The sequence below is a fragment of the Pinus tabuliformis genome, chromosome 7, assembly GCF_031772625.1.
Source record: "Pinus tabuliformis cultivar Carrire ecotype Pingquan chromosome 7, CPIR1, whole genome shotgun sequence".
In the NCBI taxonomy this organism is placed as follows: Eukaryota; Viridiplantae; Streptophyta; class Pinopsida; order Pinales; family Pinaceae; genus Pinus; species Pinus tabuliformis.
In genome coordinates, this window is record NC_142293.1 from 909,834,486 (window position 1) to 909,856,431 (window position 21,946).

Genomic DNA, 21,946 nt, shown 5'->3' on the forward strand with positions numbered 1-21,946 from the left:
CAATCACTTTATCATGTTCTTGATCATCAACTGTTGCTAGATCACATACTGCTTCATGAGAAATTACAACTGCTTCATATCTTGCTACTATAGTGGCAACTTTAACCTTCAATTCTTCATCAAATATTGCACTTACTATATTGCCACAATTAATATCTGTTTCAAAAAATAAACCATACATATCATCAACATAATGTTCATCTACACTATGGTGGGATATCCGAGCATGCATATGTTCATTGCCAATTTCATCTTCGCGAAATCCATCAGCTACGGTTGGATTCACCAATTCACATCTCACTTTGCAGTCATCATCCACACGTGCATCATCACAATGGGATTCACAATCATCTGTATCGTCCATGTTACAATGGATTCCTTGAGCATTTATATGCTCTTGCTTTGCTTCAAATACAGATACTTCTTCTTCTATCTCTGCAATATTTGTTGCATATTGTTCATCCATATGCATGTTTGCATAATGGGTTTCAATTTATGGTCTTGAAAACCATTGTCCACTTTTTAGTGGGATTCTCCAAGCTCTGTTTTCCTCTCAGAGTCTTGCTCATACACTCTTAGATCTGCAGCTGACTTGTTTTCCTGTGACATAACCTGATGTTGCATGTCACTCTCCCTTGCACCAAACTTTGCTTCCAGAAACTTCCATGCTTCCTTGGAAGTTGTAGCTTTTGCTACCTTGCACAAACAATTCTCATCCAATGCTTGTTTTATAAAATTCAATGCTAAAACATCACATACTGCATCATCAAGGTTATTAGACACGTACTCAATTAACTCTCTAGCTTGAATAAAAGTTAACATCTTGATAACCCAATCATCAAAATATTCACCTGTAAACATAGGAGGTGGTAGCAAATCAAAGTTACACCAATCACCCTCGTTTTCTTCTTTATCTTCTGCTAGACTTCATAGTTCCTCGGCTGCATCGTGAACCTCTCTAACCATGGCAACAATCTCTACCTCTTCTTTCTAATTCCTTTTTTTAATATGCTTCAGTTGCGGTTTGCAACCCATGACTAATGTCATTCCTTTTTTTTATAGTAGTTTTGCTGATTGCTTGATTGTATCTTCCGTATCGCCCCCCAAAAAAATATGATTTTCAATATGTGCCGCCATAAGGCACAATCTTTACCAAAACACTGTCATACTTACAAAGAACCAAATAACTGACGAATTTTACAAAGCCCTAAATTCTCTTGCAAATAATTTTTTTCATAAACTATTTTATAAAATCCCTTAATGATTTTTTATATATAAAGCCGATCTATTTATAGAATATCTTTATATATAAAAAAGGCAAAAACCTTTATAAACTTGAACTTTTCAATATATCAAAAAATGACTTTAAAAACCTCCGAATACCTTTTATGTTAAAATCCTTCAATCTTTATGGCAAAACTTTCATATTTTATAAACATTTATCACGGGGAATAACCCATAAAATTTTAATAAATCAGTCCTTCAAAAAACCCTAACACTTTAATATGGGTAAAAAGAATCCACCGAACTTTTTAAAAAGCCCTTCCATAATAGATTTTTATGAGTCAGCTATCACCACGTGACAGTTTAAACAAATTTTCTTGACTTGGTTGGTTGAGACCTGCGTACGAATTCTCTATATGGTCACGATAACCTGCGTATGTGGTAAGTTTTTCATCTTTAACGTGGTTCTATGCTAAGCACAATAGCATTATAACACTCTGAATACCACTGTAAGGAGTGTTATAGGTCAAACAAGAGGAGTGTTATATGAAAAAATATTTCTCTCTTCTATTTCACTATTGTTGATTTGTTTTTTGGGCTCTTTGTAACCGCTTTGATATCAATTTGTTGTAAAGGCAGAGGAATTCACTTTAATTTGTTGGAAAGGTAGAGGACTCAAAACAAAAATTCACACACAAAATATATGAGGTGCTGCTTTTTTATTGGTCATACAAAACATGATTCTTATTGTGAATCCAGTGAAGTGAAGGGTATTTAAACCTTTCTAATTAGTGATTTTCCTAAAATATCTTGACACGCACACACACTTAACTCAGTTAACTCATGCTCTAAATATGGATTGCACTTAACTCTTTATCTATCACTTAGCTTGACTCACCACTCAACACTCGACATTCATTTAACTGACTCATTAATTTTAGTCAACTCCTAATTACCATTTCTAAAATATTATTGTGTTAATGATTAAGAATATGCCCAATATTTTATAGTATGTGGATCCCTAAAAATATGCCCAACATTGCCATAAAAATATATATAATTTTGATCGAAGACCTACTCTGCCTCTCTACAAAACATAATATCCCACTCTAATTAGGATGGGCTGAAAGATGTAGGATAAATTTCAAAAATTCATGTGCTCCCGATTACAAATTTAAAATGGATGATGCAGGGATGATATGGGCACCTACGATATGAGATGGGATGCAGGATGTTTGGCAATTGCAAATGGACACGACGCTACAGGAGGCTGAACACCGCAACAACAGGGATAGCCAGTTCCAGATATGGGACGTGGAGAAATATGAAACATTGATAAACAGGTACGATATATTATGGTATTCGAACATACAACCTCTGCATTGATATGTAGGGTGAATGGGCGCCATTGGGGCGCTTTAAATGGCCGATGGCAATTCCGTTATTTGTTGTCATTTTTAAAACAATCATTTCTTATTCAAAAATACATTTTATTTGCTGTCAATTAAAGTGTATATTATTATTTTATATTTATTAGGCCGATAGGCCTTCCTTTGAATGAGTTTAGTCATCTACCTATTGATTCTCTGATTGACATCTGGCGTCCCACTGGCATCTGGTTTAATTGACATCTGGCATATGTTCTCGGACTATTCCTCCCTCACCAAAACCTGCATTCCAATTTCTGCTCCTCCCGCTTTCCGCTTTCTACTCTTCCACGACTTCCTGCAATAATGTTTTCAGGCTCTTCCACAACCTGTTGCAATAACGTTTCCGGTTTCTGCTGTGCACGACCTGCCTCACTGCCTAACAATGAATTTAGCTCTCGGTTATTCAGTGGTCATCCTGCTATATCCTGCCATACTTGACCTTTTAAAAACCCATCCCAACACCTGTTGTCTCCTCAAATCTGTTCTTTATATTCATCTGCTTAGCTGCTTCTTCTAAGTGAATCAAATTTATTTATGAGTGTTGTGAAGAAGAGAAGATGGTTAAGGAAGTAGGTCAGTCTAATGTTCAAGGATGGGCTGCTAGAGACGAGTCAGGAATTCTCTCACCCTTCAATTTCACTCGCAGTTTTATCCTCGTTTTACTCTCATAACTGCTTTTATTGATACCCATTTGCAGAAAACTTACATTTAAATTGTTTGCTTCTATTGATACCCATTTGCAAAAAACTTACATTTAAATTGCCTTGAAACAGAAACTGGGCCGCATGATGTTACTTTCAAGATCGTATACTGCGGAATCTGTCACACTGATCTACATCAAATTGGTAATGAATGGAAAGCTTCCCAATACCCAATGGTTCCTGGGTAATGTCTTCATGATCTTCAACACTGCTTCACATCAAATAGCAAGACAGAAAGAGTATATGCCTAGAAGTTCATACTCAATTTTAATTTACTCACAATTCTATTTTTGTAGCCATGAAATAGTAGGTATAGTAGTTGAAGTTGGTTTAGAAGTGAAGAAATTTTCTGCTGGAGATCGTGTGGGCATGGACTGTATGGTTGGAAGTTTCCATCATTGCGATTCTTGTAGCAAAGGCCAAGAACAATATTGTGAGAAGGTCATTTGGACGTATGGTAGCACCGATGTTGATGGTTCTGTCACTTTTGGAGGTTACTCATACTTGGTGGTTTATAACCAGAGGTAATTAATCATTATCCCAACTCATGCAACCATTTTTGTTTTAGGGCACATGGGCTAAACTCGCCATAAAAGGCTTCCTTTTCTGTCCATATAATCATGTTCATGTTTGGAATGGGATCAACGAGTTTCGAGAATCTCTCAATTGACTCAAAACCTCAGAAAATTTAACTGCGCCAAGCTCCGGCAGGCCTTGCCGAGATGGGTGGTTTGTCTCTTTTATATAAAACCGGAGACAAATGGCATTAATATTTTTTCTTTATATTGGTTAAATAGGGTTTTAATAATTTGGGTGGTTTGTGGTTTGTAAGTAGCTTTGTGGTGAAGGTACTAGAGAATCTTCCCTTGGATGTCGCTGCACCATTGCTCTGTGCGGGAATAACGGTGTACAGCCCCATGAAATATTTCCAGATGACGGAGCCTGGGCATGGTGGGGCTTGGCAGTTTGGGACACATGGCTGTCAAATTTGGAAAAGCTTTTGGGTTGCAAGTGACGGTGATAAGTACATCGCCTAGCAAGGAAAAGGAAGTGAGAGAAATTTTAGGAGTAGATCACTTCGTCATCAGCAAAGATGAGAAATAGATGCAGGCTGCAGTCAAGTCTGTAGAATATATTATTGACACAGTCTCTGCTAATCATGCTGTGAAGCCCCTCCTTAATTTGCTAAAGGTGAATGGTAAGTTGGTCATAGATGGTTTGCCAGAAAAACCTGTGCAATTTGCTACTCTGGCTGTTGCTATGGGTATGTCCTCCGTGCCCTTTTGTCTTGTAGATAAAAGATATGAATAAAATTATATTTTAATCAAACTGAGAGTGTCAAAGGCATCCACAGCTTAGGCAGATATGCTATCTCTAAATTTTGGATTTCTCTACTATTTTCTTGAACAAGAATTTGGGTGTTAATGACATGGAAGTTGGGATTTGATTTTAATTTTGGTGTGTGCAGCTCGTCGATTTGTTGGGGGGGAGTTTGATTGGAGGGGTGAAGGAAACTCAGGAAATGTGTTATAGTTGGTGGGGAAGCTTTTATCTCTCATAAAAGAGTAGGTTTATGGCCGAATGAGGATGTGAGAAACTAGGAACTGTAACTCGTAGAATGTAATAGATGCCCGAGAGCTTGAACAATTTGGGTAATAAAGTTTGCATAATTATGTTATAGTTTAATTTTTTGTAAATAATTTTTTTATGAGAATGAGAGCCTAGAAGAAGACATAGCTGACGAGCTCAGTACTGGATTGGGCTCTCAACTGCCTGGCAATTTCCACAAGTCTCTTGCAAAGGAGAGGACTAAGGCTTCTGGTGCCAAAGCCAAAGATGGAATGAGGACAATTGAGTCTACTGCTATAAGGTTTCTGGTGCCAAAGCTAAAGATGGAACGAGGACAATTGAGTCTACTGCTATTTCAGGTAAGAAGATTCCAAGGATCCATGAATGCTCAATCTGTCAAAAGGGTTTTGCTTCAGGTCAGGCTTTGGGTGGTCAAAGGAGATGCCATTAGGGTAGTGGAGCTTCAGATACTATAATTACTAGTTGTGGCAACAAGGAGACCCCTAAGCTGCAGCAGCTGCCTGCAAGAGTGAAACTATTGGACCTAAGCATGCCTGCCCCTTTTGATGATGATGGTGATGCTGGAGACCTCAATACTCTAGATGGTAATGCAGTGGATTCTCATGGAACTTCCCATGCCCAAACCCACAACCCTTCTTCCTTGCTGTCTTCGTTGATGAGCAACCACCCAAGACAAGGACTGTTCTTGTACAATAGTGATGCTGATTTAAGTAAAGATGATGAAGCAGATAGTAAGGTAGAAAGGATATTAGATTTGGTAAAGGGAGATATTCAAAATTCCCAGTGAGGGCACAATCATGGTTGCAATTCTAAGGCACACAATTCGTTATCTGTGATTGACTCATTTGTGTATACCTACGCATTGAAATTTCTTTTTGTATAAGACCAATAATTTCTTTTTGTATAAGAGCAATAATTGGTAAGTATAAGTATTACAACAATGATATCATGAAACTTTGAAAATATTTAACAAATAGGTTTATAACCTTCGGATTCAAATGAGTGACTGCATTGTGAAAGATAACTAACACCAACTCAACTATCTCTTTGCTTTGTACCAAACATTGTGAACATGATTTCACCAATTCCGAACATCAATGAGAAAATTCCATTGTTAATTTGTAGTTATTTTACATTTATGGATTAGTTAATTTAGTAGTTATTTTATGTTTTTAGATGAGTTAATTTTGTTAAATTTATTATATATTTTAACAATTAAATGTATGAAGATGTAGTTTTAATTAATTAATTATATATCTATATCTATATATCTATATATATATATATATATATATATATATATATATATATATAAAAGAAGATTTATTTTTTTTAAATGAAGGTGCAAGGGGAATTAGGGCAATAGCATAGTCCTCTTGTTGCCCACATTTGCTTGGAATAGGAGTTGTTGTTATGAAAGCTAGACGATGCTGGACTGCTAGGTGAAAAAGGACCTCCTGCAATAATGTTTCTTTCAATTCTATTGTTTAATTTATTTTGTAATAGATATTTCTTTACTCATGTTGTTCTTATTTGGTTAATGATCATGTAAAAATAAAAAGAAAGATATTCACCTCCTGCAATAACGTTTCTTTCAATTCTATTGTTGAATTTGTTTTGTAATAGATATTTCTTTACTCATGTTGTTCTTATTTGGTTAATGATTATGTAAAAATAAAAAGAAAGATATTCCTTTCGTCACTAATTTTGAATTGCTTGTTTGCTGGTTCAAGAGTGAACACCAAAATATTTTTTTCCATAAGAAATATCTTTAGATTCCCTCTGAAACATATTGCCTTGAATCATGGATGAGGAATCAACACCTTCAGCAGAAACTCGTTTCTCGGATTTAAAAGCTTCTCACTTCTTCGTCACAAGCCCATTCGTACAGGTCTTCCAAGTCGGTCGGGCAAAAGTTCCTCAATTCGATTTGCCCAACAGTAAAACTGCCACGCTTAGCTTCCATTCTTTCGATCTTCGACTCTCTCAAATGCTCAGCTGTGGCTCAGCGATTCACAATGGAATCTGTAATTTAAATCAAGAATATGAGCTATGAGTTTGCAGTAGTGCAACACTAGTCGAGTTGGATGAATGCTGAGGTGAAGATGGCGGAATTTATAAACACCCAAAACTGCGTCACATGCCGATAAATGTAACGTGGAGGTCGGCAATGAATTCCTATCGAATGCTGACTTCTGGTAGGTAGCAACTCAGAACCTCTCAGTCAGTCTAATATGAAGATGCATAGTGTTGCAGAGGTCGGCAGAGTTAAATAAAGAGATTATAGGGAAAAATAATCATAATATTTTCAGATGAGTTCCGGCGCAGAGGCCCAAAGATTTCCTTCATTTCCTTTTACAGTTTGGACAGTTTGAAACGGCATGGGCGGATTCCTAACTAGGCATGTGTTTCATCTGCCCAATATCTAGGTAACCTACAATTTCACTTTGCAGAAGATATTCGAAGGGACATAAAGGAAGGTATCCAAGAAAAGATTTAGAATGAGAAGTTTTAGTTGTGTTTTGGGAGGGTTGTGGATTTATGTTGAAATCCCTAGAGGGCCGACTAAGCTTCAATATCGATGTTTGGTTTGTTGGGGTTTTTTCTGGTAAAATCCTAAAAATAAATAAAAACTGAACACAGAGAGGCAATGCTCTGTTTCTTGATCTTTGACACAGGGAAGGTTAAAAAAAAAAATTGTTTGAGAACATAGTATTACATACCAAGAAAAATGCACATTAAACATAAAATGTCTGATACATATTCATCCTCTTTCACTCAGAGGGATTTACCAAAAAGAAACATTTCAACCAACAAAAATAGAACTCTGTCTCCTCCTGAGATTTTACACTGCTGGGTAAAATTCTCATTTTCTTTTACTGTTGTAAAACCCTTTTTACATTTACTGGTGTAAAACTATTTTTACACATATTGTTGTAAAAATAAATTTTCATATGCAGCTCCACAAAAAATTATGTGCTCACACTCCCCGCACTGCTGTGCGATGTATATACTCCTTCGTTTACATGCTGTTCAACTCAAATTACAATCAACACATAAAAACCTTTTATGATGCTTCCCCTGTTTTCTTTCGCTGCCGCGAGCTCACACATTGCACTGCTGTGCATATCCTCCTTGCAAAACTCTACGCACTGTTGTGCGATACATTACATGCCTCACACACTGGTCGACTCATAAAAACCATTTCTTGAAACATATGCGCTCCACCTGTTCTTTCGCTGCTGCGCGCTTACATCTCTTCCATGTGCAAAATACAACAATACAGAGCACGTTCCTTTTGTTTGGCTCGTTACATATATATGAATTAACCCTAAAACAAAAGCATATATTAAAACATAAAACAAACGTGCACTTAATTATTTTACGTGCCGTAAATAAAAAAACTTAAATGTTTACCAACTTTCTACGACCATGTTTAAATTCGATTTAACTCTTTTGCAGACGGAACCGGCGGTCAATCGGACTTTAACTTTACTCCACGCAATGTCATTAATGCAGGCTCGTATGCAAGTTGAAACGATGGATGGCGGAAATTGATGAGCTGCATCGGACGGTGGACAAGAATATCGGGAGCCCACTTCATGCCGAACGTTAGGCTCCAATATGGCAGGTTTTGTGAACGTACAGAGGACCACGCGTCCAAAAATGATTGCATCGGAGGCGAGCGTATGGAAACTCCCTCACAGCAAAAGGCGGTCCGATGAGTTTCGGGTGGTTTTGCTGAAGCGGTTTTTCCTGCTGCATGCTCGCTGATTTGATGGCGGATTCCCATTGATCACTGCCCTGCCATCGCTGTCCCGGTCCACGTCCGCAAACTCTCCTGCAGTTGGAATTAATATTCCAACATGGTTGGTATTCCAACATGGTTGGTGTTCAAATTTGACGACAGCTGACTATGTAAATTAAAACATACATATATCCAAACATACGATAAGAACACTTCCAACACATTCTTACAAAAAGATTTTTTAAAAGGTAATTTAAAACTAAATTGAGAAATTGGTACTCTAAAATATTGTAAATGTGCAATGTTCGCAGAAGTTTTTTGAAGAAATATTTCCAACGCTTCCGAATTTGCCTAGCAGCAGCTATTTAGTCTTTTCGTTATTCCACTGTCACCCAGAATATGTTTTAAAGTTCAGATTAATGAATGCGATGTATTTTGTGAAGTGGAGAAAAGAGGAAAGAACTTTAGTATCACTCAAGACAAAATGCCGAGACCTTTTGATTTTGGAACATGAAGTTTTTTAAACCTTTGATTACATGTAACCTTTGAAATTTGTAAATGGTTCTATTAGCACTCTATAAATTTCACTAGGTTGAGGTGAGAAATTCTAGAGGTAATCACAAACCACTTTTAGGCTAGGATCCAACCCTACTAGCCTTGGAGAGGGCTCTCTCACTAGGGTTTCACTCAGTCAATCAAGTGACTGAAATAATTCTTGATCTTAGGTTGGCTACGATGATACAATAAGGTAATTTCAATTTGTTGTTTGAAGGTAGGTTAAAGAAGGAAGATCCACTTCAAATAGGCTCAATATAGTTAATGATTCAAGTGAATAAGGGATAACAATGATATTTTGAGCAAGGGTAGGATAGGAAGCTATGTTGATAAGTAACCAAGATTCATTGTAGTGTGTCGATGAGTTCAACATCAAAAGGTGACAATAAGAGGATCAAACTATATATCAATTCAAATTTCCATTAGAATAAAAGGAAACACATGAATGTTTAGTTAATATAAAACATAGCACAAAGTTAATTCTGCAAAACTCCTTTAAGATGAGAATGGAGAATTCTTTTCACGCCATGGAAACATAAGAACCACTAATAACAAAGACAATACACATACCAATAGACATCTGACACAAGAATCCATGTCAAAACACCTTCTCCCTTCTTTTATTCAATTGAGAAAATGACAAAAAAATGCAAAATTTGTAAACTAGCTTCTTCACACTGACGAACTCATTTTCTGTTATATGTACATAATAATATTGAGTTAAAAAAGTCATTTCCCACCTTCATGGGTTGAATTCCTCATTAAGAATTTTGTTCCTAACTTCTGCAAGGAAAATAGATCTAACGGTTAAAAACTAGGGACTCATTTAAACAAATTATTTTCTAAGCATTTACATTAATTCATTAGCCCCAATTCAATCTTATGAGTTTCCAAATGTTTTATCACAATTAATAACACCTAAAAAAAATTGCATCATGTTTTTACTAAGATAACTCACTCAAAAATATGACTTTGCAGTTTCGTAGCTCATTCACAACAAGTCTACTACAGAACAGGGATTGAATTTCTAGAAAACTAGGGATAAAAAACTAGCTCATATCTCCTAAATCCTAAACTATGTTACAACAAAAAGGAGTTTTTTATATATTACTGTTTCCTTTTGAGAAACCTCTCTAAGTTTCAAAAAATTATTCTCCAGCTCCTCACAATCTGAACCTAAATATCATAATTAAGATAGGAAATGACAAAACATGAAAACTAGGCTGCAAAGATGAATTTGAATATTCCAATGTATGAATCATATGAAGAAGCTTAAGGATTTTTGTGTTCTTTTGGTCTTTCTTAAAAAAACATTATTTTGTTTTTCCCAAATTCAGCTCCATTTGGTCGGAACCAACTTTTGAAAATGATGAAAAAAATAGTCAGGTTTTGCAGCAAATTCATAACAAGTCCAAGTAGCCCTCCATGCTTTATATGGTTTTGCACCTCCTCTCAAATAATGGATGAAATGGGTAGGATTTAAATGTATTTTTTATGGTAGAAATATTGAATTAGTATCTCTAAAGCTTAAAGACCTCCTAGATGATTGATTTCCACTTGCGCAACAATTTCATAGCAAGTCCAACATTTCAAGCTTATGATTGCCTTTCTGTTTCAAAATGGCCGAGGAGAACTCTTACCAAATAAAAACTCCTTATAAAACCTTATAAATCTTTTAAAATTACAAATTTTCCACAATTCACCAAAATGAGGGACTATGCAACTTGCACAACAAATGCGAATGCACATCCAAGGTTGGTGTACTTCGGGTCTTCTGCAAATTCTGAGACTAGTTGGATGGTGTTCAAAAAGATTCATGAAACATTTAAAATTGAATAGAAGAGAGAAAAATTGTTACTCAAAATCCCGAGACCGTTTCACCACTTATGCAACAGTTGCATAGCAGTAGATCACTTGTGTAGCAAATTCACAGTGACTGCTTGAAATCGACCTACAACCTCTCCTTTGCCCTTCTCAATGATTTATTTCACCTTGAAATTTCTCCAAAGCTCAAACTAGACTTTGGATGAGAGAAAATGAGTGTTTTATGATACAATTTTGAATTCTTATGCCACACGAGTCAGGAATTCTCTCGCCCTTCAATTCCACTCGCAAGTTTCTTCTCGCTTTACTCTCATAACTGCTTTTATTGATACCCATTTGCAGAAAACTTAAAATTAAATTGTTTGCTTCTATTGATACCCATTTGAAAAAAACTTACATTTAAATTGCCTTGAAAGGGAAACTGGGCCGCATGATGTTACTTTCAAGATCGTATACTGCGGAATCTATCACACTGATCTACATAAAATTGGTAATGAATGTAAAGCTTCCCAATACCCAATGGTTCCTGGGTAATGTCTTCATGATCTTCAACGCTGCTTCACATCAAATAGCAAGACAGAAAGAGTATATGCCTAGAAGTTCATGCTCAATTTTAATTTACTCGCAATTCTATTTTTGCAACCATGAAATAGTAGGTATAGTAGTTGAAGTTGGTTCAGAAGTGAAGAATTTTTCTTCTGGAGATTGTGTGGGCGTGGCCTGTATGGTTGGAAGTTTCCATCATTGTGATTCTTGTAGCAAAGGCCAAGAACAGTATTGTGAGGTGGTCATTTGGACGTATCGTAGCACCGATGTTGATGGTTCTGTCACTTTTGGAGGTTACTCATACTTGGTGGTTTGTAACCAGAGGTAATTAATCATTATCCCAACTCATGCAACCATTTTTGTTTTAGGGCATATGCGCTAAACTCGCCATAAAAGGCTTCCTTTTCTGTCCATATAATCTTGTTCATGTTTGGAATGGGATCAACGAGTTTCGGGAGTCTCCCAATTGACTCAAAACCTCGGAAAATTTAATTGCGCCAAGTTCCGGCAGGCCTTGCCGAGATGGGTGGTTTGTCTCTTTTATATAAAACCAGAGACAAATGGCATTAATACTTTTTCTTTATATTTGTTAAATAGGGTTTTAATAATTTGGGTGGTTTGTGGGTTGTAAGTAGTTTTGTGGTGAAGGTACCAGAGAATCTTCCCTTGGATGCCGCTGCACCAAATTTTCTATGTGCGGGAATAACGGTGTACAGCCCCATGAAATATTTCCAGATGACGGAGCCTGGAAAGAGCCTGGGCGTGGTGAGGCTTGGCGGTTTGGGACACATGGCTGTCAAATTTGGAAAAGCTTTTGGGTTGCAAGTGACGGTGATAAGTACATCGCCTAGCAAGGAAAAGGAAGTGAGAGAAATTGTAGGAGTAGATCACTTTGTCATCAGAAAATATGAGAAATAGATGCAGGCTGCAGTCAAGTCTGTAGAATATATTATTGACACAGTCTCTGTTAATCATGCTGTGAAGCCCCTCCTTAATGTGCTAAAGGTGAATGGTAAGTTGGTCATAGATGGTTTGCCAGAAAAGCCTGTGCAATTTGCTGCTCCGACTGTTGTTATGGGTAAGTCCTCTGTGCCCTTTTGTCTTGTAGATAAAAGATATGAACAAAATTATATTTCAATCAAACTGAGAGTGTCAAAGGCATCCACAACTTAGACAGATATGCTATCTCTAAATTTTGGATTTCTCTACGGTTTTCTTGAACAAGAATTTGGGTGTTAATCACATGGAAGCTGGGATTTAATTTTAATTTTGGTGTGTGCAGCCCATCGATTTGTTGTGGGGAGTTTGATTGGAGGAGGGAAGGAAACTCAGGAAATGTGTTATAGCTGGCGAGAAGCTTTTAGCTCTCATAGAAGAGTAGGTTTATGGCTGAATGAGGCTGTGAGAAACTAGGAACTGTAACTCGTAGAATGTAATAGATGCCCGAGAGCTTGAACAATTTGGTTAATAAAGTTTGCATAATTATGTTATAGTTTAATTTTGTGTAATTAATTTATTTATGAGAATGAGAGCCTAGAAGAAGACATAGCTAACGAGCTCAGTACTGGATTGGGCTCTCAGCTGCCTGGCAATTTCCACAAGTCTCTTGCAAAGGAGAGGACTAAGGTTTCTGGTGCCAAAGCCAAAGATGGAACGAGGACAATTGAGTCTACTGCTATTTTAGGTAAGAAGATTCTAAGGATCCATGAATGCTCAATCTGTAAAAATGGTTTTTCTTCAGGTCAGGCTTTGGGTGGTCAAAAGAGACGCCATTGGGGTAGCAGAGCTTCAGATACTATAATTACTAGTTATGGCAACAAGGAGACCCCTAAGCTACAACAGCTGCCTGCAAGAGTGGAACTATTGGACCTAAGCATGCCTGTCCCTTTTGATGATGATGGTGATGGCAGAGACCTCAATACTCTGGATGGTAATGCAGTGGATTTTCATGGAACTTCCCATGCCCAAACCCACAACGCTCCTTCCTTTCTGTCTTCGTTGATGAGCAACCACCCAAGGCAAGGACTGTTCTTGTACAATAGTGATGCTGATTTAAGTAAATATGATGAGGCAGATAGTAAGGTAAAAAGGATATTAGATTTGGTAGAGGGAGCCATTCAAAATTTCCAACGAGGGCACAATAATGGTTGCAATTGTAAGGCACACCATTCATTATCTGTGATTGACTCATTTATGTATACCTACGCATATAAATTTCTTTTTGTATAAGACCAATAATTTCTTTTTGTATAAGAGCAATAAATGGTAAGTATAAGTATTACAACAATGATATCATGAAACTTTGAAAATATTTAAGAAATAGCTTTATAACATTTGGATTCAAATGAGCGACTGCTCTATGCAAGATAACTAACACCAACTCAACTATCTCTTTGGTTTGTACCAAACATTGTGAACATGATTTCACCGATTCCCAACATCAATGAGAAAATTCCGTTGTTAATTTGTAGTTATTTTACATTTATGGATTAGTTAATTTAGTAGTTATTTTATGTTTTTAGATGAGTTAATTTTGTTAAATTTATTATATATTTTAAGAATTAAATGTAGGAAGATGTAGTTATATATATATATATATATATATATATATATATATATATATATATATATATATATATATATATATATATATATATATATATATATATATATATATATATATATATATATATATATATATATATATATATATGAAGGAAGATGTAATTTTTTTAAATGAAGGTGCAAGGGAATTAGGGCAATAGCATAGTCCTCTTGTTCCCCACATTTGCTTGGACTAGGAGTTGTTGTTATGAAAGCTGGAAGATGTTGGACTGCTAGGTGAAATAGGACCTCCTACAATAACGTTTCTTTCAATTCTATTGTTGAATTTATTTGGTAATAGATATTTGTTTACTCATGTTGTTCTTATTTGGTTAATGATCATGTAAAAATAAAAAGAAAGATATTCCTTTCATCACTAATTTTGAATTGCTTGTTTGTTGGTTGAAGAGTGAACAGGAAAATATTTTTTTCCATAAGAAATCTCTTTATATTCCATATGAGGAATATAAATGTTTTGGTCCTTAGAGGATTGCTCATACATTAAGGCTAGAAGCCATTACAAAAAATATTCATTATGAACTCAATACATCACATGCAGGGATTGCACCTATTTGGGTGTGATAACAAGTTAACAACATTTATTCCAAACACCTGAGCTAAATCTGGTTGATGTGTGTGTGTGTGTGTATAAGTTACCAGATTTCACATTTAAATTTGGATATAGATCCACCGTTGTTTTAAACATCAATAATTTGTTTTTACATTACATTAAGTCATTCTATGAACAATGTCACTCTTAACATGTTACTTTTAAGATTACTTACTAACTTGTTATCAACATTTATGCCAACCACCTGAGCTAAATCCGGTTGATGTGTGTGTGCATAAGTTACCAGATTTCAAATTTAAATTTGGATATGGATCCACCAGTGTTTTAAACATTAATAATTTGTTTTTACATTGCATTAAGTCATTTTATGAACCATGTCACTCTTAACATGTTACTTTTAAGATTACTTACTAATAACATGTATGTGGTTTATAAAGTTTACATTTAATTCAATTATGTACAATGGCAGTGGTTTATAAAAATTGCTTTAATATATTTAAGAGCCTAATTCAGAATTTCACAAAAACAATTGTTGAACTTCAGACTCTATCAATCCCCTCTTAAGGTGATATGTGAGGAGATGCAAACCTGAAGGAAATATGCTACATGTCACTACCAGAATTGAAAAATGAAAAATTAGAAATGGAGTTTATTCAAGAGTAGGCTTCTATAAATCTATGGATCCCATTTTTGGTGCGGTCAATTTTATGGAAAGACCATGCAAAGTTCACAACATTTGCTTAAGAAGTACTGCGCAAATGTATGAATTATACAGTTTGGTATAGCTTCATAATGACAATGGTCTGCACTGTCCATTGTGAACAAATAATGAGTAGAAATATTAAAAAGATTTATGAATAATTATGTAAATGAAATATCAAAATTGTATCTTACTTGGGACAAGCATAGTAGATTTGATACAAACTGCTCATTTATAAATAAGTTCAAAACATATTAAAAATATATATTTATATATAAAGAAAGATTTCTCAACCTTTCTTTACAATATTTCCTATTGCACTGCACTAATGTGGCAGGTTTCACGAAGAATATGAATCAATGTTGGAGAAGAGTTACAATTGTGGAAGCATATGTTTGTGTAAAAGTTAACCAATACCCAAATTGACAATACAATTGAGATTTTAATATATATATATATATACATATATATAATTTAGACTGTACATGTTATATGGTTTCCAATATTCATTATTTTCAATTTTTTTTTTTTTAGAAATACTTGTACTTTTTAATCATTCATAGAAATTCAACAATTCCAACTTCATAAGTCTATAAGCCTCCCTTTGTACTTTTGGGACAATGGCAATTGATACGCTTTCTTTCGAATCAGTTCCCTTTTCATTTTCGTCTACTTTTTTGCCCAGATTTGACATCTGTTACATGATTTAATTAGACGTGTTACATTATTTAAGTATCCTACATTGTTTATGGAATGATATGCGTTGTTTATGGAATGATATGGCTTTAAAGTTAAGTCACTACGTGGGTTGTTGTTTTATGCCATGATGTTGCGTCTTTTTATTGTGGGCGGTTGGTTTATGCAATAATGTGGCTTGAAAGTTGCGCCACTACTCTTATCAATTGAAAGAAGCAAGTCCATCATGGTTTTAAGTGTTTTTTTTCCATAGAAAAAGCATAATACTTTTATATCAGAAATATAAAGGAGTCCAAAAATACAATAAAGGAAGAGTTCCAAAGATTTGTATCAACAGAGAAGCCATGAGCTGATGAAAAGAGGCCAGAAGGTCAGATCCAAAGAAGAAAGAAAAAAAGTATATCAGGAATCCATCCACATGGACCGATGCATAGACCAGATTCAGAAACAAAAATTCACCTGAATGCAAGGAGAAACCGTCCAGAAAAGAAACCCTGTAACAGTAAACAAAATCTACATCTTGATGAAGACCTGTTCAAAAAAACGGAAAACCCATAGCATATTGTTCGAATCAGCTAGCATCTTTGAAACAAACAGAAGCAAAAACATATAAAAAATTGCATGATAGAACTAGAAATAGGGAGGGTAAAAGTCCTGGATGGAGTAACATATCCCATTAGAGGTAACCTGTAGATGCCACGCTCCCGGAGCAGATTGAAGGCCTTTTTTGATAAGGAGTCTGTCGTCTGATTTTTTCCCCTGTGAATGAAGTTGATTGTGGCACCTTTGAAGGATGGCCAGTAGAAACTGATGCGATTAAGCCAGCCCTCAAGATGAGGCCTTGAAATGGAGATTTTCCTAGCCATATAATCCACTAGAACTTTAGAGTCACCATAAATAGGAATATCTTGAAGATTTAGGAAAAGGTAGAAACTCAAGAGACCAGCAAAGGCCATCGCCTCATCCATCATGTTAGAACCCCTTCCTCCATTCCAGTGAGCGAAGAAAAGACAGTCTTCATTTGCTTGAATATGGAAACCACAGCCACAAACCCCATTCTGTGCAGCACCATCGAAAAACGCTCTAGGCAGAGATGAGGATGCCATAGGAAAATTTGAAACAGGAGGCCTTCCCAGCATGGGTGAGGAGGGCTGGAATTCCTCAAAGAGATTACAAATGGAGGAAAACATTTCCAGCATTGGAGACTTTTTGTCATTAAAGATGAAATTATTATGCCACCTCCAAATACACCAAAAAGTAATGATAAAGATGGATCTCCATTTGGCGTTTTGTTTACTATACCAATTAAAAGCATCCATGATCGACAACTGAGACATGAATTTAAAATCATAACGAATCGCCAGGAGCGACCAAATTTGACGGGATCCCTTGCAATTAAGGAATAAATGAGAATTGTCTTCCTCGGACGATCTGCATATGGGGCATATACCCGGACGCTGCCAAGCACGCTTTTTTAAATTGTCCCACGTTAGATTTTTGTTGTGGAATGATAACCATGAAAAAAAGACCATTTTTAATTGACAACCCGCTTTCCAGTATATACTCGGGAAGGAACATTCATTTTGTTGCAGTCTTTCACTAATCATGTGACGGTATATGTCCCTTACCCTGATGCTGTCCATTCCATGAGAGTTTCCCCAGATGACACAGTGCTGTTCAACAGAGCGGAAGATGCCTCCATTTCTGAGAATAGTTAAGATCTGCATCCACAAGCCACCAATGTCTTGCGGTATATCCATACTCTCAGCTTCCCCCCAGATAGGGATAGGGCCCTGCCATCTCTCAATCATCCCATCCCGAAAAAGATACCCTTCCTATGAAAGAACTTTAACAGGGGAACAGGGACGTGGATCTCCTCACTGCCACATATAAAAGAGTCTTTTCCCACCAGAATCCGCTCCCCCGTATGAAAATGCCATAAAAGATTCTTCCAGAACATATTTTCAATTTTTCTCAGGCTCAGCCAAATTGGAGGTCCACGTGAAAGGCCTATGCTACCTCTTCTGAACCAAAAGGATAAACTCTTACTGCGCAGATACTTCTCTTGGATAATGTTATTCCAAATACCTTTATCAAAGATCCCCCGCCATAAAGTTTTACAAACAAGAGCTTTTCCAAAGGACTTCAGGTCTAACAGACCCCAGCCACCCATAGATTTCAGAGCAAATATATGTGGAAGTTTCGAGAGGTGAAACTTTCTTTTCCCTGCCTGACCACCCCAGATGAAGTTGGCGGTGAGTCTGTTCATAGATTGAATGATGCTTGCTGGTAGAAAAAACAGGTGCACCCAGTAAACCGCCAGCTGGTTTAAAACCGATTGGGCCAAAACAACTCTCCCGGCCAGCGAGAGGCTTCTGTTCTCCCATGATGAAATCTTCTTGAAATATCTTTCAATTAACCACAACCAATCAGATTTTGAGTAACCATTTGGTTTTAATCTATAACCCAAGTACTTGATTCTCCCGCTGATGGATTGCACTTCAAAACCAAATAGATTTATTAACCAGTCCAGCTCTTCTTGGTTAATCTCGCTGTGATAAATAACCAACTTTGAACTGTTAATCTGTAGGCCAGTCGCCCTTTGGAAATTTTGAAGGATATCATGATAGCACATCCATGTTATTCTGCATATAATGCCGAAAAAATGACATCATCGACGAAAAGATTGTGTGAGATAGAAATATTCCTGCATAATTTCAAGGGGAGGCATCTGTTTTCATCAACGGCCTTGTTAATATGAAGACTCAGAGAATTCATGGCCAAAATGAATAACAGGGGAGACAGAGGGCATCCCTGTCGAAGGCCCCTCGAAGCTAGGAAGAACGCTGATGGCATCCCGTTTACAATGACTGAATAATTTACCTGTTCAACACACGCCATGATCGAGTTGATCATGTTTGCTCTTAACCCGACCTTTGCTAGCATACATCTCAAGAAGGTCCAATCAATGCAATCGTAGGCTTTATAAAGATCTATTTTTAGAAGGAAAACATTGCAATTTTTCCCCTGACAGGCAAAAAGGGCTTCCTATGTTGAAGCAATTGCATCTAATATGTTCCTCCCCTGTAAGAAGGCATGTTGGTTCTTTGTTAAATATTGAGACAAAGTACCTTTGATCCTGTCAGCGATTATTTTTGATATTATTTTGTAGGATATATTGCACAATGAAATTGGTCGGATATCCTTGAAAGAGATGGCATTCTCATTTTTTGGGATGAGAGCTATGTATGTAGATGTAGTTTTCTGATTTATGCTGCCTGATAACCTGGAGCCCTCCACCATCTTCAGCAGGTCAGATTTGATGAAATCAAAAAAATGATAGAAAAACTCTATTGTCCACTCGTCCGGGCCAGGACATTTATCCTTTTTGAAAGCTTTTAGAGTTCTCAACAGTTACTCCTCCATGATAGGTTGAAAGATTTGATTATTTGTGTCCTCATTGAACATCTGAGGAAACAAATCGATGCCCCATAGAATATCCAGAAAAGACCTGGATCTTGTACCCTTATACTGATTTTCAAAAAACCTCTTAGCCGCCTTTGAGATTTCCTCTTGGGAACACAAAAACCCTCCTTTTCCATCACTGATTTTCCAAATTGAATTTTTTTCACTTCTTTCATTAGCGAATTTTTGGAAAAACTTTGTGTTTTTGTCCCCTTCTCTTAGCCATAAGGCCCTACTCTTCAGCCTCCAAGTTAATTCCTCTTTTTCTAGGATTTTTGCCTTCTTCCTTTGAAGCTCCTTTATGTGATTCCTCTGATTGAAAGATATGATGTTTGATGCCATGACGTCCGCAACATAGTCCAATTCCTTTTGGATTTTCCTAAGGTCCATCCTGTTTGACTATATTTTCTTATATTGCCATTCTTTAACTTCTTTTCTTACAAGATCCATTTTTTCTCTGAAAGTCATAAAAAAAAGTGTGGATTGGAAGGCAGCCGCTCACACCAAAGGTTTTTAAAGAGTTCATTGAAAGCTGGGTCTTCCAAAAAGGTCCTATTGAATTTGAAGGTATAACCCTTCCTGAAACCTTTATTCTTCCATCCCAACACTATCAGCCTATGATCTGAAATAAAAACCTTTTCTATGGATGAAAAAGGCATGCCCATCTTGTTGATTAAGCTGACATGGAGGATAAAACGATCAATCCTCTTTGTGATATAATCCTTATATGATCTTCCATTCTCCCATGTTGGAAACAACTGAGCTGGGATGACATCCACAAAATTTCTACACAACATCTCATTTTTTATTTTGTCGGCCAAAGGATCCTTTCTCTTATTTAAACCCCAGATTTCATCCATATTCAGCGTGAAATTTAAGTCCCCTGCAAACATTAAATTTTCAATGTCAAGAATTTTAGAAATAAAAAGTTTCTCCTAGAAAGGCTCTCTATTCCTGTAAGGAGCATAGACATTTAAAATATTAATGAGGAAATTTTGACCCCTTATTTGGGCCGAGATTAAAATTCCCGCCATGCATCTATAAGTCTTTGCCATGATCCAGACCGGATCCCATAGGACTGCTAAGCAACCCGAGAGTCCATTTGATTCTATAGCCGAAATATACCATGAGGGATACATTTTTCTGAAGTAAGATATAGTAACCTCACCATCATGCATCGTTTCCTGGATTAAAATTATCTTGGGATTAACAGATAAGAACAGATCTTTTAACTCCAAAAAAAATTTCCCCGCCCCCAACCCCCGAATGTTCATTGATATCACAAAATTCATTTTGGCAAATTCTCAGCCCTGCATGCTCTAAGAGGCTTTTCATCATTCATATCTATTATTGGAACATCAATAAGTGACAAAGACCGGAAATCTCTTCCCGCACTCTCGCCCCTTCCTCTAAAATGTCTGCTGCCTCTGCCATTCTTCCTCCTTACTGTGATATTGTTGGCAGAGTTTGGGCTGATGAGGGGAGATTTCTTTGAATCAGGTTTATGGATGGTGAGGGCTTTTAGCTCTAACGACTTCTTTGACAGCAAGATATCCAAATCGCTTCCTATGGAGTTGGAGGGAGAAAGATTTGGAGAGTTTGCCGGGGTGGGAGAAATCAGGATTTCCTTTTCTTTTTCTATTTGAGGACCAGTCTCCAAGGGAGAAACTGATGGAAGATTGGAGAGGGATTCAGTTCTTCTATTGATGATGGGAGGAGGAATTAGAGGCGGGTTTGGTACCTCGTGATCAGAGCTCGGTTCGATAGGATGCAGGGGCTAAGAAAAAGTCGTAAAAGTGGCGTCTTCTAAAGGAGGCATCGAGGGAGAGATAGGCTCCACAATAGAGGAAGGATTTGGATGCATGGGATAAGGAAAAGTGTGAGCCGGAGAAGATGCCTGTAAATCCTCTGTTTCGAACGAGGACCGACTTTTGGAAGAGAGGAAGAACTCCGAGTCCGGGTAAGGAGAGGATGCCTTATCTGAAAGGGGCCTGATAGCACCCCATGATTTACGTCTATATTGAGCACGCCGAGAGCAATTGCTTAATAAATGACCTATATGGTGACATGCTGAACATCTGAAGGGAATCCCCCAGAAGTCCAATCTCTGCCTGATATTCAATTCGCCCCAGGATATGTCGATATGTTCCAGGAAACCTCCCCTGTAAGGTTTATCAATCAATACCCACACCACTCTCTTATCTTTTTCTCCAAGAGACCATGGGTCCACGTAGATGCATTTTCCAATAGCATTGCCTATCTCATACAAAGTTTCTTTGGACCATAATTCCA

The 21,946-nt window shown here is 36.8% G+C and overlaps 2 pseudogenes; both read left to right on the forward strand.

Annotated features, from left to right (window-relative positions):
• Positions 1-3,211: 3,211 nt before the first annotated feature.
• Positions 3,212-5,732, forward strand: LOC149250584 (putative mannitol dehydrogenase; annotated as a pseudogene).
• A 5,584-nt stretch (positions 5,733-11,316) lies between these two features.
• LOC149250585 (mannitol dehydrogenase-like) lies at positions 11,317-17,907 on the forward strand (annotated as a pseudogene).
• The last annotated feature ends 4,039 nt before the right edge of the window (positions 17,908-21,946 follow it).